This window comes from Asterias amurensis, chromosome 3, assembly GCF_032118995.1.
Source record: "Asterias amurensis chromosome 3, ASM3211899v1".
NCBI classification, from domain to species: domain Eukaryota; kingdom Metazoa; phylum Echinodermata; class Asteroidea; order Forcipulatida; family Asteriidae; genus Asterias; species Asterias amurensis.
This window is the reverse complement of record NC_092650.1, coordinates 19,206,084-19,214,815: the sequence shown is the minus strand read 5'-3', so window position 1 is coordinate 19,214,815 and position 8,732 is coordinate 19,206,084. Positions and strand designations below refer to the sequence as shown.

Here is an 8,732-nt window from a genome sequence, read left to right as displayed (position 1 = left end):
CTAGAATATAGTCATCGGGCGTAGCTACAGCTACAGCAGACATATTTTTGGGCAGCGACTTTTTGAAGACATTACTTTTGTAGTGGGCTATTTATTGAAGGCATTGCCGAGTGCAATCGTCTATTTGTGAGAATCGTCAGGGCCAGTGTTGCCGCTGTACAGATAAGATACACCATGATGTAGAAATCATTGTTCTGAGGTCTGAGCTAAGAGTTTCCAAGTTCCGAGTTCTGAGCTAAGAGTTCTGAGCCAAGAGTATTACTGAGTGTTGTTCTGGAAATTCATCATGAGAAAGGCTTGAAAGAGAGAGAGACGAGAAGGCCAAACCGATTGAAGAAGCCAAGGGCGTGGCAAGTGAGCGGCCTTGACTACCCTCACCCACACTTAAAGGCAGTGTTAGGAGCCAGCACCCAACTTGGTGAATCAAGATTGCCGTTATTAACTTTGATGGCTTACATGTATGTATGGTTACTGTAGCCACTGAACTGGTTGGAAGTACTCAACTAATAATTATATTGTGATTGTATATAAATTTGTGATGACTTGAAAGTATTAATCAACTGAATCGAATGAAAGTCTTCACTGGAAAGTAGTCTTGAAATTGTGTATATACTTGTGTGAAGACTGCACTGAATTTGATTCTAAGAATGTTTGTAAATATAAATGATTGTAAATAATGATGTGCACAGAATTGTAAATAAGAATACAGTGAAACTGAATTGAATTGTCTAGTTTATTTTCTTTTGTTGTTGTGAGAAGAACAGTGTAATACTAATAAGACACACATGTCTTGGTATTAGGCAACGCTATAATCAGTAAAACTGAGAAATATCTTGACAGTGACGAACCAGGAGGTAAGAAAGAAATCAAGAGTGCAGGATATTATCAAGACGATCAAATCAAAGAAGTGGAGATGGGCAGGCCACCTAGCAAGGAGGCATGACAAGAGGTGGGCATGTAAAACAACCAACTGGACTCCAAGAATGTGGACAAGAAAAAGAGGTCGACAAAACAGAAGATGGAGAGATGAACTAAGTTCACACAGGGGCATTACTTGGCAACAACAGCGCAGAATAGAGTGAGATGGAGATTTGCTGAAGAGGCTTTCCTCCTGCAGTGGAGTGAAACACTCTAAGATGACGATACCACTGTTTATACATGTATTCTTCAAAGTTTCATGGCTCTGCTTAAAAATTTAAACCAGCAAGCTATGTACTTCCACTAGAGGATTTCTGAAGTTCAATTCTGCTTAAATCCAGGGTGCACAGCAAACTATGTACATGTAGAACTTCTCTAAGCTTTGCATTAGGCATGATTCTGGTGTCTAATTCTGCTTACAAATTCAAACCAGGGTGAGCAAACTGTTGTAGTTTCACAATTTTTAAAAGACACCAGTTAGCCACTAGGCAGGGTTTCCAAATTGAAAACCAGATCCCATGAAAAAGCCAGACACCTCCAAAATGATTTACCATGGTGTGGTTATTTTCAGCATTATGATAACCAACCCAACAATTTTGTTTCTTCATGTGACAGTGTACTTCCACAAATATTTATAGATTTGCACATGACTTATATGGTGTAAATAATATGGTAATGGTCAACAGCTTTCCTTTGACTAGTATTGCTTGGAATGCTTTTTAGACTTTGCAAAATGAGTGAAAACAAATAGTTTGATCTTATGAGTTGTTTGATAATAACTTTAATCAAGTTATTTGCCTCATTGTACAACTACAAGAGCTTTGAAAAATTAGTATAACAACTAGTTTTGATCTTGTGAGTTGCTTGATCAACATTTACATTTAAATTAATAACTTTAATCAAGTTATTTGCCTTATAAAACAACAAGTTTTTTCAGGTCATGGAAATTACAAATTACCAATATCGTCCTTGTGCTCCAAGTTTGTATGTTGAAGTTGACAAATTTTCATAAAAAAATGAATTCCTCCAAGTTCCTGTTTTGTTCATGGCTTATTTTTCTTCTAGTAGTTTTTGTGAACAGTATTTCAATTACTTGTATTGTGCACTCCTGTTTCATAAGGAAGTTTATTCCATTGTTCCAATTCTCCAAACAGCTGTAGCTATTTATAATTTTGGTTGTAGCTTAGTTGGGACATTTTGTTATAACTGATTTGTTGATGATATACTGAATTTAAATCATTTTTTGGGAAGGAGAAGAGTAACTTGGTGGTGTCTTTTCTACTCTAGATGGCAACATGTGTTCATTGTAATGAAAATAGGTTCAAGTAGAGGGCCTTTAAAGCATCAACACTGTACTAGTTCATGTTTTTTGGTTGTAAGTGTGTTGAGAAAACATGTTTTAAATAATTTATATTATAGAGACCATAACAAATAATACATCAACAAACAAATGAAACGGTTACATTCCTCGCCTAAAAGAATATCATAATAATCAACATCACGGTGATAAAACCCACACGATATTGCTTGGGTGGGAATCAAATCCAAAACCTTTCCTACATAATTGTTTCAGATTACCAAAAGAACAGTTTAATTATACTTCTTCAAAAACTTCATCAATAGTAAGCAGGTATGTTAAAATTAATTTTCATAAAGGATACATAATGTGAGACAATGGAAAATGGTGTCATCATATCCTCATTCTGCTGTAAACTGCAGTCTTGATAAAACGGCAACGGCAACCATGGCAACTGTCATTAATCATAATGTGTGTCACTGTCAATAAGACTGTCAACGGGCCCAGGTCCTAACCATTTCTGACTGCCACCCCTTAAGAAGTAAAATGACATCCTTGAATGTTCAGAAAGATCAAAAGAATACATGAAAAAGACTCTTTGAACTCTTAAAAGTGTCGAAGTCGCGAAAAGTAAGCATTTTTGTCAGGGCTGACTCCATTGTTTACCTAAACGCCGTGGTTACTGCATGCAACTTGCACGGCAAGTCCGGAGCTCCCGTGCGAGAGTTCTGGACTTGCCTCAAAATGTCCTCTTGAAGTTTCTCGATCTATTTTACAACATTCAGTAAAAAGTGTTTTCAGCTACTAATTCCCTGACATGGGTATTTAAAAAATCTAAAGCCAAACCCTTAAAAAGTGGCAGTCAAATGGAGACGGTCATCGCAGGGCAGTGTTGTCGTTCAATCTTGAAGGACCCCGGCCATTTTGTCACTGATTTCTAACCTGTACACAGCGCCCGGTTGCTGATTGGTTTCCAAGACCGAATCTGCATATCAATAGTAAATGGCTTTTGTGTTTTTGGGTGGACCCCGGATTGAAATTGTATGCCCATGTCCGAATTAGTTGAAGTATTATAGGATGGCCTTATTACCGTGCAAAAGTTAATATCAGTGGTTTACGGCAACTTCCAAATGAAACTCAATGGTTTTTACTTTTTATTTTTCAGGGAGCTGAGACTAGAAGTTGAATGGTCCCTGAAGAAAGCGAACATCCCCTAAATTGCACAGTCTATGTTTTTTATTACGTTTTTATTTATTTGTTTAAAGGCAGTGGACACTTATGGTAATTACTCAAAATATAATTATTATCAATAAACCTTTCTTGATTACGGGGAGAGGTTGATATTATAAAACATTGTGAGAAACAGCTCCCAAGTGACATAGTTTTCGAGAAAGAAATAATTTTCCACGAATTTGATTTTGAGACCTCAGATTTAGAATTTGAGGTCTCGAAATCAAGCATCTGAAAGCACACAACTTCGTGTGACCATGGTGCGACAGGGGTGTTTTTCTTTCAATAATATCTCGCAACTTCGACGACCAGTTGAGCTCAAAATTTTCTCAGGTTTGCTATTTTATGTATTTGTTGAGATACACCACTGTTAAGACTAGTCTTTGACAATTACCAATAGTGTACAGTGCCTTTAATTGTTATAGATGTACGCAAACAAATTACGGAGGGATGTTTTTTTCTGTACATCAAAATTACCGCTGCTGCAGTGCTTTTCAATGGGGAACTAATCTCTAGAGGCGAGTTATTCAAAGAAGTGAAACAAAATAAAAATATTGGTTAAATTTATGGTCTTGTATTTCTCACAGTAAATTTTATGACAATGCAAAACGTGTAACTCGCACTTAGCCTCGGTGTTTGCGGCTCATTTTTCACACAATTTCTTAATTCATTATCCTTGGTTTGTTTGCTTTCCAATCATTTATAGCTATAAAATGTTAATATTACCTAATAAGAATGTTTAGGTTACCGCTTAAATTTCAGTATTCGTTGGAATAAAATAACAGATTCACCTTCAGAAATGAGCAAAATTTAATTGACCTTATTTTCACCACTCGAGCGCCCTCACTTGTCAGGTGTGTGCCAATCAAGTTATTGATCGGGGAGGGGCTTAACTTTTTTTTGGGGGGGGGGTGAGAACTAGTCTTTTGTGACCAAGCCTTAAGCAGCACTTTCTGCTAAACAGCTTTATGAAATTGATTCCAAATATATTTAGGGTCCTGTGTATTGTTCACCTATTGTTCCCTTAGAACTTCCTTGAGGGATCAATTGTTCCTATTGAGATTGCCTTGTGGGGTCCTTCTCCTGTTGGGGATCCGTTGTAATTAGGACCTACACGTTCAATGTAAGCACAGACACACACATACAGCTTAGTTGCATACACTACGTGGACATCTTTTACATTTAAACTTTTACACATTCTTTAATACTGTAAAAAGCACTGCGCGGACTTTGTGTAGGCCTAAGTCCCCATATAAAGTGGACACTTCGTATTAACACACCCTCACATATGGCAGTTATGGGGAAACTTTTGTTGCTAAATTATTCCATTTCCTGAAGAAATCCTCTGTGGGGTTGTACACCCAGCAGGGTGGATATGTGCGCATTACAAGTCTTAATATTATTATTTATTTGTATAGTAGAACAAAGTCAACTTTGCTAGGTTGCATTTCTTCCATTGCAAAAAGTACCCCGTAGATGCACACAGAGATGTATGGTGGCCCTGAAGGGACATCGCATAACTTATTCGCGATTTGTTTCACGACAGTGTATACGTGTGAGCACACGTATATATGCGATGTCCCTTCAGGGCCACCATAGAGATGTCGGAACACCTAAAGTACAATGGAAGCTTTTGTTAAATCTTCATCAAATGATTATCACAGCCACGCACTTTTACTCTATACTTAATGCTTAGTCAGTGACGTAGAAGTCTTGAAAAAAGGCATTTTAATGGCACGTGGTGTATCCAAACATAATAAGAATAAAACAACTCCGTGATTTTTTTACTCAATTGGTCATCCAAGTTGCAAGAGAATAATGAAAACAAAAAAACTATTTTTTTTGTATGCCTAATAAATGGCGACAAGCCATAACTCTTTTAGTAACAAATCCTTGTTACTTTAAAAAGAGCCATCTCTCACAATGGTTTATACTATCAACAGCCAAGTAAGTTTTATATTGACAATTAATTTTTAATTGAGTAATTACCAGCGTCCAGTGCCTTTAGGCACTGAACTACAACAGGCCAGAACAGGGTCATTGGGAGTAAAACCACGTTAATACAAACTCAAATCCCGACAAGAAACACCTTATTTAGATAACCGTTGTCATAAGTTTCGTTTATTATTTTGCTCTGCTGCAAAACACATGAAAATGTCAATTTATTGATTCACATTTCTTATGAAATGTTGAATGAATGGCTAGAACCTTCACACAGTCATATTGTGCAATTTAATGTCAATCATAAATATTACATTAAAATCTTAATACATGACAACACTGCAATTAACATTGTTAAAAAACACTATCTTAATTTTGTTTTTACCCATACACGGATGTGTGTTAGCACTGTATACTCAGTACTTTCCCCGAGTTCTGTGAAGAAAATATTACAGGCATCACTGTACAGGACTCGGGAAAGTACTGAGTATACAGTGCTAACACACATCCGTGTATGGGTAAAAACAAAATTAATATTCTTTATCCCCGATGCAAATTTAACATCGAGTATATCGTTGCGGTACCTGCTGCCAAAACATAGGATTTGAACTGCCTCTAGCTACTGGGCAACCTCAGTAGTCTAGTTGGTAAGATACTGCTCTAAAATTGCAAGGGTTGTGGGTGCGAATCCCACCCGAGTAACATGCCTGTGATATTTGTTCACAGGACTTGGGAAAGTACTGAGTATACAGTGCTAACACACATCTGTGTATGGGTAAAATCCAAAATTAATGTTCTTTATCCCTGATGCAAATTTAACATATATTAAATACTTGAACCTCACTCAAAGGATCAATATGAAAAGAATATTCCTGTGGGACGTTGGGTCCAGTGTATACGGTCAATGTCAAATCATTTTTCAAATGTGTGTCTGGACTAACAACAGAATGGAAAAGGTGTCTTTATTGACCACAATTGTTAATTTGTTTTCATCATGGGTGGGATAAACCGAAAACGAAAATATTGTTTTTAAATAACCAGTCTTCAAGTCTTAAGTATTTATTTTAATTGATCTATTGATGAGAAGTTCAGTTTTAAAAACCCACAAACCAAAACAAAATATCAACAACGATGGAAATTGTTTTCTTCTTTTTTTTTCCAGTTAAATATTCCTGTAATAAATTTGATTTATTATTACGAATTGGGTTTATGCGCATTTCTAAATTGACCCATTTGGCAGCCAACTTCTGCTTGAGGCTCTCTGGTATCTCTGGTGGTGGTGGGCTGGGCAGACGGAAGTACACCTAAACCGAGTCATAGATGAACCATTGTAGAGCAGTCAGGGTACCAATCATAATGATACGTGGGAACAGACCCTTCCACAAACCTATAAGGACAAGAAAAGAGATCAAGTAGAGACTGGATTAATTGAATTATTAACATCTGGATTATTAATACAAGTTTGGATACTAACCGAGACAATACATGTGAGGATTTTCAAACGAATCCCATCATGAATGAAAAGTAAAAAGCCCAGTGCCACAATTAGCCTTTTTGAGGTTTGGTGGCCACTATAGGAGTGCACTGTGTGGTTTAGGTGTATACAGACAAATTTACACAAACCATACAGTGCTTATAGTAGTGTGTCCACCATATCTCAAAATGGCTTATGAAACCCCTTGCTACATGTGATTTATTCGGTCTGGTTTTGCAACCATGAAACAAACTGACAGAATAATTACTTCCTGCCACAAAATGTCATTATAAAACACAAATTGAAAAAAACAAATGTCCCCATCACAAGCATGACACCATGTGTACAAAGTTGACCAAAATGCCTTGACACTTTCACTTGAATCTAACATCAACAAAGAACATGTTGATGCAGATGGGTGGCGAACGTCGAGCCATAAAAAGGTCATCACAATATGTACTATTTTGCTCATAGCGGAGGTATTCTACTCTTACACACCAATGACTCAAGCACTTCCCATGGAACACAACATTAACAGTGTTGCTGAATGGCTCTACAGAAAGTCACCCATTACATGATAACTAAACTGTAATACCATCCCAAGAGCGGATCCAAGGAAGTGTGTGAGGCACATTCATGCAATAAAAACCAAGGTCCACAACCATGTCATACTTTGTAGAAAGTACCTGATACTGAGAGTAAAATGCATCTTGCGCCACCCTTCCCTCCCCTCCTTAGACTTTGACAAGGTACATGTTCCTGAGGCAAGTAAGAACAAAGTGTGGTGCAATACACAGCCAATAGCTGGTGAAATAAAAACATGCAGGCGACTCAAACTTTTGGTTGATTTGTCCAACCCCATTTGCATAATGACTCTTCTCTGCACAATTTTATATAAGTTATGAAAGTAATAAGTTTAGAGTTGTCAGCTAGTACAACATGTGTCAATGAAAATTTCATTATAACGAAAAAAGAAAACCAATGTAAGCGACGAAGAAGGTGACCACAAGCTGTTCTGATTTGGTGCGTTCGGAGCGTGGCTTCGGACAACATTTTTGTACAAGAACTCTACAGATCTCTCAAAGCAAGCAAACTTCATCATTGTGTATGGGATTTGCCTCAACCAGAGTGGAGGAAGACCTCTGTAGAATCTATGGGAGAAAACTCGCATATGAGTTTTGAAATAAATCATATACACCAAATAGTAAAAACAACCGAGGTAGTAAACAATGCACAGAACTAAACAACATAAATCAAGTCTTCTTGCCTATGGGCCTGGAATGTTATGACCATTGCCCAATTTCATGAAGCACAAAAACCAGCTAAGCACAAGAAAAAAATGCTAAGCAAAAACAGGTTACCAGCCAACATTTCATGATGTTCAGGTTTGGTGCCACCCATATCTATTGCTTAGCAAAGAAACTGGTTAAAGGAACACGTTGCCTTGGATCGGACGAGTTGGTCTATAAAAAGCGTTTGTAACCGTTTGTTATTAAATGCATATGGTTGGAAAGATGTTTTAAAAGTAGAATACAATGATCCACACAAATATGCCTTGAAATTGCGTGGTTTTCCTTTTGCTTTGCGAACTAACACGGTCGGCCATTTATGGGAGTCAAAATTTTGACTCCCATAAATGGCCGCCCGTGTTAGTCGACGAGGTAAAAGGAAAACCACGCAGTTTCGAGGCTTATTTGTGTGGATCATTGTATTCTACTTTTAAAACATCTTTCCAATCACATGCATTTTATAACAAACAGTTACAAACGCTTTTCAAATACCAACTTGACCGATCCAAGGCAACGTGTTCCTTTAAGCAGTATTTGCTGCTAAAAAGCTTTATGAGATTTGGCCCTGGTCCATTATTAAAAT

General features: G+C 37.2%; 1 non-coding gene across 1 annotated transcript; it reads right to left on the bottom strand.

Moving 5' to 3' along the window:
* Positions 1 to 7,300: 7,300 nt before the first annotated feature.
* Positions 7,301 to 7,486, bottom strand: LOC139935500 (small nucleolar RNA SNORA53). The gene has a single exon (XR_011785836.1). It is a non-coding gene; the product is annotated as a small nucleolar RNA SNORA53 (small nucleolar RNA).
* Positions 7,487 to 8,732: the final 1,246 nt, after the last annotated feature.